Source organism: Erpetoichthys calabaricus, chromosome 7 (genome assembly GCF_900747795.2).
Source record: "Erpetoichthys calabaricus chromosome 7, fErpCal1.3, whole genome shotgun sequence".
Lineage (NCBI taxonomy): Eukaryota > Metazoa > Chordata > Cladistia > Polypteriformes > Polypteridae > Erpetoichthys > Erpetoichthys calabaricus.
This window is the reverse complement of record NC_041400.2, coordinates 91,997,185-92,014,243: the sequence shown is the minus strand read 5'-3', so window position 1 is coordinate 92,014,243 and position 17,059 is coordinate 91,997,185. Positions and strand designations below refer to the sequence as shown.

The 17,059-nt window shown below is 41.4% G+C and overlaps 1 protein-coding gene across 1 annotated transcript in view; it reads left to right on the top strand.

The window, feature by feature from the left end:
- LOC114654558 (B-cell scaffold protein with ankyrin repeats-like) overlaps positions 1–17,059 on the top strand; it is a 315,631-nt gene that overhangs the window by 285,350 nt on the left and 13,222 nt on the right. The window lies entirely within an intron of this gene.

Here is a 17,059-nt window from a genome sequence, read left to right as displayed (position 1 = left end):
TGAACACTTACTGTATTCTGAGCAGAGAGGAACACAGAAACAGTGCTTCAAGGTTGCAGCTCTATTCAAAACAGACAATATCTAATGAAATATATGTCCTGAGATTGTGAAACACTCACATTTATGTCAAATGAAGGACATGTCATATTAGATGACTTTTCTAGCAATTTTCAGTCGGAACCTTCATTTACATGTTCTTAGTGAGTTGGAGGCAGTCGACGGTGTGCTCCTGTGATGGGCTGTTACCTAGTGTGACATAACCAATGACTCACTGCATGCAGATTTTTTTTGTCTTCTGTCAAAGGGTTGGATCTATAAGCAAAACAGCTGACAACTAATGAATCCTCATCCAGAAGTACAACACATATAATACAGTGATGAGGAATTGGAAATGTGGGTGTTCTGCACCTGACAATCTGTCTGATGTCTCGTGTTTTACATACTACGGCAGGAAAAACAAGAAAATAAAGGGCAGAGATTGCTGCTGAAGTCAACATAACTGTTAACCCTTTATACAATATTGACTGTCAGAAAAAGCAGTGAGCATGAATGTACTGGAAAGTCATCAGGCAGTCGGTAAATCTGACATGCCCCAGTGATTTTTATCAGCAATTGCAGTGAGCAAATTGGACATACCCAATGACTAGAAGTTACATAAAGTGACATAATCTTTAGTTTATACACTTTACAAGTTTATACCTTACAATGATGAATTTAAGTAAAAAATGCAGAAAAGAGAACAAGCAACCAATCACCTCCAGCTAAGATAAAACATCCATCCATCCATTGTCCAACCCGCTGAATCCGAACACAGGGTCACGGGGGTCTGCTGGAGCCAATCCCAGCCAACACAGGGCACAAGGCAGGAAACAAACCTGGGCAGGGTGCCAACCCACCGCAGGACACACACAAACACACCCACACACCAAGCACACACTAGGGCCAATTTAGAATCGCCAATCCACCTAACCGGCATGTCTTTGGACTGTGGGAGGAAACCGGAGCGCCCGGAGGAAACCCACGCAGACACGGGGAGAACATGCAAACTCCACGCAGGGAGGACCCGGGAATCGAACCCAGGTCCCCAGATCTCCCAACCGCGAGGCAGCAGCGCTACCCACTGCGCCACCGTGCCGCCCAAGATAAAACATTTTCGTATTAATAGTAGTAGCAATATAGCATAATGAGAGATGACACTGTCAGTAGCTTATTCCTGATTGGTTTTAATATGAAAGTTTAGAGGTTTTGTGGTTAGTGGTATGAGTCCAAGGAAGAGGCCTTCTTTTAGTTATTGTTGATTTGACACTGTGGTACCCGGAGGGGATTTATGCCCGGCCAGGATGCCCAGGTGGACCGGCGGAGGGCTTGTGCCTCCTCCAGAACACGAGGGGGCATCCTCCCTGGTTGCTGTGGGGGCCACGGGTACAGAGCTTGGAAGCTCAACCCTGTAGGGGCCCGTGGTCACCGCCAGGGGGCGCCCCGATGCCTTGGAAGCCCTGGACCTCAGTACTTCCGCCACACCCGGAAGTTCTGGGGGGAAGAGTATTGGGGACACCCGGAGGACTTCCAGATACACCGACAGAGCTTCCGCCACACAGAGGTGTGGCTACAGAAGCCCTTAGGATGCACCTGGAGTCCATCCGGGGTGTATAAAAGGAGCCACCTCCCTCCAGTCATTGGCAAGAGTCGGGTGGAAGAGGACGAAGCTTGGTGGAGTGGAGGCGGACCAGAGACTTGGAGAAGGCATTGTGTTGTGGCCAGGACTTAAGGGATGATTGGTGCTGCAGCACTGGGTATTGTGCACTAAGATGAATGTAAATAATGTAAATAAACGTGTGTGTGGTGAAACCATCTCGTCTACCTGTCTGTGTCCGGGCTGTTCCCCACAACACTCAAAAGTTAAGATGATCATAATTGCTCTACAGAGGCTTCCTTGAGTTCTGTGAAGTTGTTGTATGTGCAAACAGTGTAAAAATTATATAACTAGAAAATATAGAAAAATTATTTTGACTCATAATTGTTCCAGATAAATCCTCTCACAATAACTATGTAAACTAATTATGTAGTGATTGCTACTTGTGTCATCTTTCAGTGTCTGTGCCATGATTTGCAATACTCCCCTGAGAACTGCAGACAAACAGAAGGTGAAAGGAGATAAGAGCTGCACCCCCTGATGCTTTGTGATGCCCGCGTGACATCACAGAGCTGTAGCAGCCAATGTTAGTTGGGACAGCCCCTAGAAAATATAATACTAATCCTTTGCATCATAGGCTCAGGGTCTTCCAGTAGAAGCCAGTCATCAGCTGCAGATCAGAGAGAGAGGCTCATGCCCAGAGGCAGCCGGTGTGGGGGCTCTTCCTTTTCCATGCACTGTCATAACCCTTCTGTTAGCATACATCAGTGGAACTCAAATGTTTTCTTTTGTGGTGCCCTATATGTAAGGAAAATGGATTACAGTACTCTTTTGACTTTTTGTTGAATATGGGTTTTCTAGATGGGTTATCCTTTGGGAGCCTAGTATTTCAGAGAACGGAAATCAAAATAAATAATCATTCTGCACAGTTGTGCACAAAATGTCCCAAGTGTCTAATATAGCAACAAAGCCGCCAATCTATGTAATGCACAGACGACATCAGTTTTACATGGGGAAAGAAGAACAACGCAAGGTGGCACATTATGGATGGAGTGATCTGCCAATGAATGCAGCTCATTTGCAATATTTTCACTGACACAGCAGGCATGACAATGTATGCAAAAAGAAGAATAAACATTTGGCTTTTCTTTTTGTGTGTACGCATCTGCCTTCAGATCATATATATGATTCAATAAGTGAAATAGTAAGTGTATGTAATTCAATACATGTACCAGCATTTCAATATACTAAGATGTAATGAAATCATATTTTTTTCTCCTAAAAGACCTATCATTTACGGTCAAGTGCCATGTTGCATCAGTCCTTCCATTTTCACAAAGAAAGCTCACCATTTACTCTAACATTATCATTCATTCGTGAGTCTGTGAAAACTTTGCAAATGAACCAGCATCTAGCCGTGCTCTTCAATCATGGCTTCATTGCTCCATCCATTATGTTGATATTGGCTCTAAACATTATATTCCTGGAGCACCAACAGTTTTCAGATTTGCTTTTTCTTTGTCATGTACGTTGAAACAATTTCAGAGATTGGTTATAACTGTGGTATTTTTCGTTAACTATTTCATAGTTGTCTGCTGAAGAAAGACAAAAATTCACATCTGAAAAACAATGTTCAGTAATGTCAATAACAGTGGCAGGAGAGAATTTGCTAAAATATAAATAAGAAGTGAGACAGCCATTCACACCTGGGTACCAACGTTCAATGGTGTTGCTTGTGGTGGTAATAGGGGGTCTTTCCTGTAAAGAAAAAAAAAAGAAATACCAGCAATCACATTTTCTGAATAGACTTTCAGATTTTCAACAACATGGGGATTTGGTGTGCAGTAATTTAGGAAAAGTTAAGAAAGGACAGGCACACCGATGAATAAAGATTTAAAAACATGACACTATTAGCATTGGCCATTGTGCTTCCATTGTTCAGTTATTTTATTTGTCTCCTTCAGCACAGTTTAAGAACTGCTGCTGCAGAGAGCTGTCCACATGCAGAGGAGCAGGGGTGTATGATGGAGATCAAGAGGGAAGCATCTCCGACAGGTTAAGCTGATTGCATCATGCAAGCAGTCTTTTATAAAGGTTTTTATTTCCATGAGATATGAGACTTGTGCTTGATCACATTTGACCCAGGATTTCTTTGAACTCTGTTTGTGTGACATTGTTTTCACTGTAACTGAACCAGCTCTAGATGTCAATGGCATCATTTTATCTCAGAGAGACATGATGGTGCAGTAGTTAGTACTGCTGCCTTACAGCTCATCTCACATTTTTGGCCGCAATAATCAGTTCAGCATAGTTGACGGACACTTGCCTAGCTCTCACGAACACTTAAAAGACCGCTGCATGCATAGTTTTCTTTTTTTGAATGCACCAAGATACAAAACATAACATAAAATAACATTTTTAAACCAGCTTGTGCAGTGAACATATCCCAGCAGTACTGACCACAAAGTGACACCATGGTATATATAAAATATTAATTTTAAACACTGTGTTTTGCAGAAATATTTTAATCATGTGTAATTTATAGCTATATATCTTCCATTCTGCACACATTTTAATTTTCCTAATTTGCACAATTAATTTAAGTTTTTAATAAAGAAAAGAATCCTCAGTGTATAAAAAACACCTTTGGATTTTAAAAACAGTGTGTACCCAATTCCACTGAAATTTTGTCACTCATAGATTAAGAGGTGTTTCTTCTTGAATTACTTTGTCAAAAGCTTTTTGAAGGTAAGAAAATAACATAATATAAAACAATTGCTTTTTCAAATTTTATAGGATGCTATTAAAATATGTTTGTAATCTTTAGAAAATTGTTTGACCATTCCTCCAAAATCAATAGTTTTTGACTGAGGTAGTGTCTAGAAGTATTTACCGGCAGGCAATACACAATAGTGCCTGACAGAAGATACATAGCAGGTGTGATACACAAAAGACATCATAAAGATTTGGGGCAGCCACCCATATATTGTGTTTCCCGGCTGCAAAAGCTTAAGCTTTTTAAGCATGATGTGCATAGAACTGAGTCCATAACAGAACTAACTATAGTAGCCCAAGATGGAGGCTTTAAAGGCCTGTAGAGGAACTGATGTCATCAAAATGGCCGGAACCAGAAGTGACGTCAGCAAAGGGGTCGGCTTCAGAAGTGATGTCAGCAAAGGGGCTGGCTTCGGAAGTGACGTCACCAAAGGGGCCGGCTCCGGAAGTGATGTCTTCTGAGGCGCCGGAACCTTGAAGGATTTCCCAGGAAAGGTCTGTCGGGAACTGAGAAAGACAGTCAGTATGCTCTCCTGGTCAGATGTTTTATTACACTTACTCAGACCCTTTAGATGCCTCCTACTCGCATGTGTGTGACAAGGCCCCCCCCCTCAGCCCAGACCCATCAGGTCGGGCGTCCTGCACCAAGAGGTTGTGGGCACGAGAGAGGGCATCAGCATTGGCATGGAGAGAACCCTTACGATGAATTAGCGAAAACTTGTAAGGTTGAAGGTCAAGAAACCACCTAGTGACCCGTGGATTTGACTCCTTGTGAAGGGCCATCCATTGTAAGGGAGCATGATCCGTCACCAGAGTCAACTCCCGACCCAAGAGATAGTACCTTAACTGCGTAATTGCCCATTTAATCACAAAGGTTTCCCTTTGCACTGCTGCATACCTGGTTTCCCGATCCAACAGTTTCCGGCTCAGGTACATGACGGGGTGTGCAACACCATCGACACTTTGGCTCAGCACAGTACCCAGGCCTGTGTCTGAAGCATCTCTCTGGAGAATAAAAGGGAGAAAAATATTAGGAGCTTTTAATATTGGTGCTGAAGTAAGAGCCTGTTTTAAGTCACCGAATGCAGTGTCCGCCTTATCAGTCCATACCACATGATTAGGAGCTCTCTTCTTTGTTAGATCAGTCAAGGGCGCTGCTCTCTCTGAAAACCGAGGTACGAACCGGCGGTAGTACCCAGCCAATACGAGAAAGGCTTGGACTTGCCTCTTGGTTCGCGGACAGGACCATTTTACAATGACATCTATTTTTGAACACTGTGGTTTTACGGTACCCCCGACCCACCAGGTAGCCCAAATATTTAGCCTCTTTCAATCCAAAGAAACATTTCTTGAGATTGATACGAAGCCCGGCTTCTCCTAGTGTCTGCAATACTGCAGTGACCTGGTGTATGTGTTCCTTCCATGTGCTGGATTAGATGACGACGTCATCCAGATAGGCAGCACTATACACATTATGGGGTTGGAGCACTTTGTCCACCAGACGCTGGAAAGTCGCAGGAGCCCCATGTAACCCGAATGGAAGAACACGATACTGCCAGTGTCCGCTAGAAGTGCTAAACGTTGTCTTGACCTTCACGGAGTCCGTTAAAGGAATCTGCCAGTACCCCTTTGTCATGTCAAGCATGGCCAAAAATTCTGCTTGTCCAAGCCTCTCGAGGAGGTTATCCATGCGAGGCATGGGATAAGCATCAAAAAGGGAGACCTGGTTAAGCCAACGGAAGTCATTGCAAAACCTCCAACTGCCGTCAGGCTTACTAACCAAGACAATTGGACTGGACCAGGCACTATAACTTTCCTCAATCACTCCTAGTTGCAGCATTCGCTTGATTTCCAGCTCCACTTCTGCTTTCTTTGCCTCAGGAAGTCTATAGGGGCGCTCTCGGACTATAACCCCTGGTTCAGTCACTATGTCGTGCGCAATCAGAGGCGTCCTCCTGGGTTTTTCACTCACCACCTCAGAGACGGACAGGATAGCTGATTCCAGCTCCCGTCTTTGTCTATAAGTTAATTCCTCGCCGAAATTAAGGGTGTCTATGTGAGCAAAGAATGAACAGGGCTGAGCGGGAGGAGGAATCTGGCTCCCTCTCCTTCCATGGCTTCAGCAAGTTCACATGACAAACCCGCTCGCTTGGTCTACAATTGGGTTGTTTCACCAAATAGTCGACCAATCCTTTTCTCTCCTTAATTTCATAAGGGCCTTGCCAATGGGCGAGCAATTAGAATGGGAGGTGGGTACTAATACCATGACACGATCCCCTGGATGGAATTCTCGGAGTGTCATGCCACGGTCATAATAACGGACCTGTGCTGCGTGTGCCTCTTCCATATGACTTTTTAGAATAGGTCAGATTTTCCCGAATCTATCATGTAATTGTGTGATATATTCCAAAATATTTGTAGAGGGAAGAGCCTCTCCTTCCCAACCTTCTTTCAAAATATCCAATATACCTCAGGGTTGTCGTCCATATAATAATTCAAAAGGTGAGAACCCCGTAGAGGATTGTGGGACTTCCCGATAGGCAAAGAGAACGAGGGGGAGGAGTTGATCCCAATTCCTCCCATCCCTGCTGACCACTTTGCGAAGCATCTGCTTGAGAGTCTGATTAAAGCTCTCCACTAGACCGTCGGTCTGAGGATGATACACCGTGGTTTTTAAGTGCTTTATTTTCAGTAACTTGGCCATTTCCCTGAACATCTCCAAGGTAAAAGGCGTTCCTTGGTCCGTTAGGACTTCTTTAGGAATGCCGACATGCGCAAATACTCCTACTAGTTCCAGTGCGATTGCTTTAGATGTAGCTGAGCGCAAGGAAACAGCTTCCGGATATCAGGTCGCATAATCCATGAGGACTAATATATTGTAGCAGTAGGGGGCGCTATTGCTCCCTTGAACCCTCAGGTACTACGCCAAACACCAGGTAAAAGTACAATACTTATTATTTTTATTATAATAATGTGCACTAAGCACCCTCCACTCCACACTGCTTATACAATAATCCAATTAAACAATACCAATCCTCCACTCTCAGACACTTAGCCACCCTTCCTCCTAGCTCAGCTCACTCGTCTGGGTTTCCCACAGTCTTTTATAGTCCATGACCCCTGAACCCTTGTCCATGTGACTCGTTAGCACTCCTGGGTCGGATGAAAACTCTCTTTCTTCATCCCGGAAGTACGACGCACTTCCAGGTTATAGGGCACATGTAAGTCCTTGAGCCTTGAGCCTCCCTGCAGCATCCTCTAGAGGGCCCCACGGTGTCCAGCAGGGTCGGGAATAAAAACTCTTTTGTGCAGGATTCCCTGCTAGTCTTTGGGGCACTTCCATGCTACAGGGAGGGCTCCATCTAGTGGCCTGGAGGTATTGGTCAGAATGAACGACCGGCCATCTCCCACAATATATTTATGTCCTCAGGCTGAGGGCTCTAAGGGTCCTACAATATCGACCCGATTCATTCAAAGGGGACATCAACTAAGGGGAGGGGAACAAGAGGAGCACAGTCCCTCCTAGGAATTTGCCTTAATTGACATTCTGGACAAGAAATACAAAAACGGCGAACCTCCTCGTTAATTCCCGGCCAATAATATCTGAGCTTAATCCGCTCTTAAGTTTATTCGGAGCCTAAATGGCCTCCAAGAAGGTGGGCGTGAGCTAATTCACAAACTTGCCACTGGTAGGATCGTGGGATTAACAAGTTTCCGACCCGATATAATAGATCATTTTCTATTACAAAGTGAGGGTCCTTGTGGCATGGGCTGGTGTGTGCGTTGGCCGTTGACAAGGACTACTGCATTTTTTGCATATTTTAGGGAGTCATCATTCCACTGCTCCCCTCTTAAAAGAAGCCGGTGCTTGTCTAAATTGAAAGTGTATGTCGGAGAGAGGATCCGGTCTGACCTCAAGGGGAGGGGATTCCTCCCGACTCGTCGAGGCGCAGGTGGGATGACGTATTTGCCTGCGACGGTCCAGGAATCTCCCCGTCCTCCTCGTGGGCTTCCGTATATCTCTCCGCTAGCTGTGTACACGGCGTGGAGACACTTTGAGACGAGTTATCCCCATCTATAATGAGGCCTAAGATTTTATTGGGAGTAGTCAATAGTTCACTGCATTTATTTTCCTACCAGTCCTGCCCTAAAATCGCTGAAAAGGGAGGATTAGGGTGGACTGCCACAGGAAATTGTTTTAGTGATCCTCCCTGACTCACGAAACATACGGCGGTATTGTACATCCGGGTGTCTCCGTGAATACATTTAATACTGGTCTTCTCTTTAATTCTTTGTCGCGGTAAAACATAGCAGCAATCAGCAATGGAAATGTTGCTGCCGGAATCAAACAGGGCATTGAGTTTGTAACCATTAATGACTACTGATCCCGTATTTGAAAACGTCAGGGGGTTGGCAAGAGCGCACAAACCGTATCCCCCCACCCTCCACCTACATCCCGCCTCGTTCCCAGGTAGGTCGCAACAGAACTAACTATAGTAGCCCAAGATGGAGGCTTTAAAGGCCTGTAGAGGAACTGATGTCATCAAAATGGCCGGAACCAGAAGTGACGTCAGCAAAGGGGCTGGCTTCAGGAGTGATGTCAGCAAATGGGCCAGCTTCAGAAATGATGTCAGCAAAGGGGCCGGCTTCGGAAGTGACGTCACCAAAGGGGCTGGCTCCGGAAGTGATGTCTTCTGAGGCGCCAAAACCTTGAGGGATTTCCCGGGGATGGTCTGTAGGGAACTGAGAAAGACAGTCCCCTGGTCGGATGTTTTATTACACTTACTCAGACCCTTTAGCTGCCTCCTACTCGCATGTGTGTGATACAGGTTTGAAATGGTTTTCATCCTATAGTAAAAAAACATTGTTTTATTTCAGGTTATAGTTCTCAATGAACTGGGGTTCAACTCCTTGAGAGCACTTCATGAGCTATTAATTTTAGGTGCATATCCCTTGTTTTGTTCTTAAGACTAATAGATAATAGAGCCTATAATGTATAGTATTATGTTTTGAATTATGATATAAAAACTGTTTGTTTTATTAGAGAAAATCTAAAATGATATGTTATTGCTGAGCTGAAACAAAGTGCAAGAAAACAATGTTAAGTGTTTTTTCTTTCTCAAAATCCAAGCAAAAGGCTTCTGTTTTCTTAAAGATGCAAGAAGTTAAATTTAGAAAACTATGACTCTTCGGTATGTACACTTTCTTCTTTTTTAAGTGCATCTTTGGATTATGATTTCCATTTAGCATTTTCAAATCTGTCACTCAAGAAGCAAATAACTGTCAATTTGGTCTTTTTTTACATGGAAAAGCACTCTTGCTCAATTTCCTTACCAAAAGCCCTTTTTATATTTTTTGATAAACAGACGAACAAGTAAAGCTTATTATTTACATACTAGCTGGAAGAATCAAAATAAACAGTCCCAGTTCTTACAGCACATAAAGACACAAATGTGCCAGTTAAATTAACTGTCAACTCTAAATTGGCATTGTGAACATGAGTGTGCCCAATGACTTCATCTAAGTTTGGGTTCTGTCTTGCACCTCTTAAGAATTTATGTGGCCACAGCAAAGAAGCAAGCATCCGAAAATACTACCAAAAGTCAGAATGAAAATCAAAAATCAAAGTTCTTAGATGCTAAATGCTATGAAGAAGAAGTTGCTTTATTTAGAGAATCTTTTTATTAGGAAGTTTAAAGTTTATATGAGAAGCCATGTTTTACTGTATATTGTCGTCCCCATGATATAATGGATCACATGGCATGTGCATTACATGCATAAAAACTACAACAGATGAAAGCAGCCAGACACACAAAATAACAGCACTCATGAAATCCAGAGACAGAAAGTTGTGGTTCCCACAAAAGGACAACAAAATGATGACAGGAAGTTGTCAAAGAAATAACAGTAAAAATTGTAAGCAACAGAAAAAATATATAATGCACAGAATAAGTGAAGATGACCAGCAGAAGAAACTTATTAAACCAAATCAGAATTTCAGTAACCAAAGTCCATGACATCCTTCACCAAACACAAAGCAAGAACGCAAAAGCGTAGTTGTTAACTGTAAATCATAAGTCTAGTAACCATAAAGATAATTTGAAGCATAAAACACACACTCAAAATGTTTTTTTGTTGTTATAGTTTTTATCCATAAATTCGAATGATGATGGATCTGCAATGCCTGCTATTAAAGCATCATGTTAATAACGTGATAAGATGTGCTTTGCAACCAGGTCCTACATCCTGGAAACAGAGCCACAATAAGGTAACGTACCAGAAAAAAACAAGGTTTTCATGTTCTTTAAAACATCACATCTAAAAATAAATGAAAGAATTGGATTCAGCAAGCCAAAGACCTATAAAAGGAAGTAAACATAACAAATGTATTTATAGTAATAATAATATAGAATTACATGTATATATAATTTTAATGTCATTATATTTTATAATTATAATTCTAAAAAATATCTATAATTTATAATAAATGTATTAAAACACCTTTTTATAACAAATATAATTTTAAAAATTAAAGAAGGCATATCAACATATTAATTAGTGAATTTCTGACAGTGCCAAATCCAGCCACATTATGCTTCAACCATGAATAGACCATTTCAATATATTGATCAACACTATAATAAAGAGAGAAAAATGTATTATTATGTTTGAATGAAAGACAGACGCTGACAGCCATTCAGTTACCTTTCTTTATTATGACTTAGATTTCTGTATCCCAGGGGCTTGTGACAAAAAACAAACAAACCAGTCATCTCACAAATCCAGACCTACCACAACAAGGCTACATCAACACACCCTATTATTCAGTTCGAACATGGTGCACATGCATACAACTTCCACTTCCCCTAAAACTGTGAAAGAACACTCAAATGTGAAATATACAGTAGTAACAAAGTCATGCCGGTACCCTGGGTTGTGGTAGCTCTTGGGGTTTTGTGATGTCTGGCTGGACAAGATGGGCACCCAGCTGTGCCTAGGGATTCATGAGTTGGCACTGTATGTGCCATTTGTGTGTGATTCAACAGTAGATAGTCGTGATACCTGTCAAAAACAAGTGGCATGCCATTGTGAACCATCAAAATGACCAAATGTAACTCGGCCAAAAGATGAAGGAGAGCATCAGAAAGAGACCGACATTTTATTGCAATGAGCCCTTTGAACTCTGGCCTAATTTGAGACTGCTATGTCAACGACTTTGACCTGTCAAAATCTGTTTTGGTCTCCCTGTGTGGTGATGGAGCATTTGAAGTTAGAGTCTGGAAAGAAAGGATGATGTGTATGTGAAGGAGAGTAAGTTTACCTGAAGGAGTTCAGTAAGAATTTACCTAAATAAAATAAATCAAACGCTTTAAGCATTGATCATTCTGAAGCAAGTGTCTATTGCTAGACATGCACAAATGCATGTCCTGCTGCAGCTCCTAAGATGTGTGTGCTCATTGCATTGTGCAGGCTGCTTTTTATAAGTTCACGCATACCTTTACATCATCACGTGTCTCTTAACAAGTGTCATTTCTCTAACAGAACAAAATAATCTTAAAAACTAACATGAAGGCTAATTTTGAAACAAGCTTCATAGGCAACTTTGCTAGCACAAACCACAAAAAGAAACTTAAGAGTCTTAACATTGCTGTGTTATTTTCATAAGTCAATGTATAAATAAGTTAAGGCAATAGATAGAAATAAGCAAACATGGACTAAAGCTATTATGAGCTATATGGGCTCAAATAAAATATCAGTCAAGATGCTGTATAGTTCAAAATACAGTTTAACACCCCAGAACTTCACCAATGCCTACACACCTGTAGCATGAGGAATGCAAGTCAGATTCCAGTGGTGGCATGCTGTGATGATCTGTAGTTCAAGAGTAGTTAAGTAGAACCTTATCTGAAGGAAAGCCTTGTGCCTGATGCATGCTAAGGCCATTTTCAAAGTCAAGTTGAAACATCTAACTCCTCCATTGCCCAAAGAATGGTAGTATGCATTGAAAATCTATAGAATGCCTCTAGCTTTCAGAAATAAGGAAAATTCATTAGGGGTGAACTGGGGCCCATTATATGTACAGTAACTAGCCGTGTAAGTCTGTGCTGTAAAAAGCCCAGGGTCCTAGAAACTATTGAAATTGTCAGAAAAAAAAACTGAAATGTAGAGATGTCAGGTAATTGAAAGGAACTACTCTGGGCATCTCTCTCCTAGGAGGATTCATTTTGCCGACGTGCTCGCCTCGCTTGTGTATTAACAGTGGGAGGAAATGTAAAAGGGATACCCGTTATGCGACTAAGTGACTTTGTCTTTCTTCGGAGGTTTCATTTTGCTGATGTGCTGGCCCCCCTTATGTTATTAGCGGCTAATCGAGTTTTCTGTTTCCTTGGAGGTGGAGCCCTTACCCACGATTCCACCTCTCACTTCTGGGCCGGACAGACACACGCACTTCCACGCATAGACATTTATATATAAGATGGTTTTGGACTGTCTAAAACTTTTAAAGAGGGTCTCGTGAATTTTAATAATGCTACAAGATGTGACTGAGCTGGGAGCTGGGGGTAACCTCTGGTCAGTCATAGACAACAACAAGGTACTGGTAATGGTGAAAAACACCTTGAGTTTCCATAGAGATGTCCATCTGTTTATCTTCCCAAGTGCTGGTAAGGCAGGCAGTGGGCTTCAGTATGGGTGGATCCTGGTGCGTCTGAGGTCATGGAGTTTTACACACTGTACTGCCCTTAACTTGCATGAGCTAGCCAGTCTACTCAATTTAGTAAACATACTGATGTACAGTCTCACCAGAAAAATGACTGCATCATCTAAAATGAATGTATTAAATAGAGTGCTTTGTGAGGCAGAAAACTGATTGTTTAAATGTGCAACTACAGCATCATAAGGGTAAGCAGATCCCAAGAGTCCAAAAGCACTTTCTGCCTTTTAGCTCCCAGACAGTGAGCAAAGACTGCGTTTTACATGCATCTTCAAACCACAGAGCAGTGAGGCAGATCTCAAAGTAGTTTAACCAACAAGTTCACAATACTGGAAGGTCACTAGGAAAAGCTAGAAAGCTAGGTGTTGGAAGGTGTTGAAAATTCAGCCTTCCTATTAAACCAGATATTACATTTGAAAGAAAGACTAACAGTAATTCAAGTGCATCCCATTTCTCCTTTCGTTGCTTTTTTAAGGCTCCCCAGGATAGGGAAATCAGGCTTTCATCTCACAAATGCAGGCCTAGAACAGAAAATCACTTTAGTAATCAGTTATAATACACACATACATACCATCAACTGAAACCATTAAAATGGCTTTAGATCTTAAGCTAATGTGTCTATGACCAATAAAATGTAAATTTAGGTTTATGGCAAAAGTCACATAATCCATATTGTAGTAGTACCCATGTGATTAAAGAAGGCCTTCATCCTCCTTATATTTGTATTAATTAATACAATGTCAAATCAGAAAAACTTGGGACAGTACAGAAAATGCAAATAAAAAAATGCAGTGATTCTTACATATACTTTGACTTTTTATTTCATTGCAGGCAGTATGTTTATTTCATGTTTTGTCTGGTCAACATCATTTCATTTGTTAATATAAATCCATTCCAGCATTTCAGGCCTGCAACGCATTCCAAAAAAATTTGGGACGGTAAAGCTTTCACTTTGTAACGTCTCAATTCCTTCTCACAACACTCCCATTCTTCCTGCAAACATGTCTTAAGGTATGCAACAGTACGGGGCTGACATTGTCACATTTTCCGTTTCATAATTCTCCAACCTAGTTGACCAGACAAACATGAAATATCTCAGTCTTGTTATGTCTAAAATGAAATAAAAGTCAAAATAAATTTAAGAATTACTGCATTTTTTTTATTTGCATTTTCCACACCGTCCCATCTTTTTCTGATTTGGAGTTAAAAATATTACAAATAATATTTTTTTACAATTATATATTACTTTTTTAACTCCTCAAAGCAATTTACATAGTGAGTGGGGAGCCACTTCAGCCACCGCTAATGTGTTGCATCCACCTGGGTGATGCAACGACAGCCATTTTTGCTTCAGTACGTTCACTACAAATTAGCTTTTAAGTGGTGAAGTGGTGAAGTGGTGAAAGAGATAGCCAATTAGAAACAGTAGATGATTAGGTGGCTAGAATGACTAGGCCGTTTTGGGCAACTTTAGCCTGGATATCGGGATACACCCTGCTCTTTACGATGGTTGCCCAGAGATCTTTTATAACCACAGAAAGTCAGGTCCTTGGTTTTATGTCTCGTCAAAAGATCTGCATCATTTTTATAATACATTGTCCCCATCACTGCACTGGGGGCATTGGGATCCACATTCAGACTACAGGGTAAGCGCCTCACCAACACCTCTTCCAGCAGCACCCAAGCTTTTCCTAGATGGTCTCCCATCTAAGTACTGGCCAGGCCTGAACATGCTTTGCTTAGTCCAAAAGACTGAACATCCCTTACGTTACATGCTGTAATATTAAAAAATATCTGACTTTATTGCAATGTCAACAAAATTGCTTCACTTAGTGGATGTTGGGGTAGTAGAGCAGGCTGTTACCAAAACCATGTTAACAGTTTGACCAAATCGGAATAGAAATTTGGATTCCACATAACTCTTTCATGTGTTTCAAGTAATCATTTTATTTAATATTGACTGCCCCCCACTGCACAGGACTTCTGTGACACACAGACAAGAAAAATTAAACGCTGTAAAAAAGAGATACAGTACATACTGTATATAGGAATACACTGTATTCCATATCCTAATTGCATGCCTGGATTGTTATATGTGATGTTTCTCTTTATCATGGTCATATGTGGGAACAAGATGTATCTTTTTTCTTAATATCATTTCTGTTTTCTCTCAGAATACTCATTTAATTTCCTAGAACTTTAGTGACGCACAAAGTTTGGTTAATTGATGAATGATGTTTTTGCTAATTATAAAGAGAAAGGAATAAGCTTCCTATGTCATAATGTTTCTATAGTAACTGATAGAACATTACAGAGTGATACTACTTTGTAAAGGTAATGGTTGGTATTAAATATAATGGGATGCTGCAAAGACTTTCAAGAACCGTATTGTAACCAACATGAACAGATTTGCTTTTCGAGGAAGTTATACATTTAAAGAAACCCTGGGTTATCAGTTTCTTTGTGGCATCCTGCTGTATCCTTTTTTGTACAATCTATTTGGTGGTCTCTCTTGTTTTCTCAATTTCTTTTCTATATTATACAGTTCCCTTGCTGTTTTAAATAATAGTTTGGGTGCAGTAAATTAAAATATTATTTGTTAGGTCATCTATGCTGCTTGCAGGTTTGTTCTGGTATAACTTTGGTTTTGAGACTCTTTCTACTCATCTTCTGTTATGCGTGTGGTCAAAATTACAAAGGATATCTCCAACTGGACTTATTAACTTCACAGAAAACACACAATGTAACACTTGTTCTTCTGTTTTATTTTTAATTATACCTATCAAGAATACTAATATTAAATATTGTAGCAGATAGAGGCTTTGTCCACCTCTTGAACCCCTCAGGTACCACTCTGAACACCAGGTAAAAGTATCAATAGTATTTATTTTACTATTAAATTGTGCACAAAGCACTCTCCACACCACACTCATAAACACAATAATTCTCTCTCTCACTAACCAATCCTCCTCGCCCCAGACACTTTGCCACCCTACCTCCCAGCTCAGCTCAGTGTCTGGGCTTTGCCATAGTCCTTTTATATCCCCTGACCCGGAAGTGGTTCCTGGCCAAACCCACAAGTCCGTTTTCCTCCCGGGTCAGGGTAAACAGTCCTTTTATTCATCCCGGGAGCACATCGCTCCTTCCAGTCCATGTGATGCTGACGCACTCCCGGGTTATAGGGCACACAAGAGCCCACTAGCCCCCCTACAGCGACTCCCGGTGGCCCCCAAGGTATCCAGCAGGGCTGTGTATATAAACTACAAAGTCCATGAGGCCATGCTGGAACTCAGGGCACCATCATGCTGTCCGGAGGGCTCCTCCTAGCGGCCTGGGGGTGGCAACCGGAGTCTGTAGCCGGTCGTCCATCACAATATCTTTTAATAATCAATGAAGGTTGTAGATTTTACAACTGCCTTTTGTTGTTGCCTGTTGAGGAGGACTGACTCCATATACATTTTAAATCACTAGTAAAGTAATGCTCATATACCACATTTTTTCTTACTATACTTAGCCATTAATTTATTTTCTGAAAAATATTATGAAAGATAATGCATGTTTTATATATTTGCTTGTCATACTTGTTATTTGTGAAAAAACTGTCCTGCCATTGAGCTCTTAATATCAAAACAGTATTGTCCAGACTGTACCTGTTATGGTATTACTGTCACCTGAAAGAATAAGTCAGGGCCCTTTAGGGGAGTTTAGTAAAACAATTTAGCCTAAGGCATGCTATGCTTTGTTTTGAGGCTGTGTGGCTTAGCCTTTTTTAAACTGTTGATCTATCAGGTGATTCTGATCCTGAGTATGCCAGGCAATAAATTTCACTTTTGTATGCAGTACCCAACCTGTATTTGAGTGTTTCCATGAATTCCATCCCAAGGATATATTCATCCTGCAATTCTTGCAAGCTTGAAACTATACTGAAAAATGAGAGA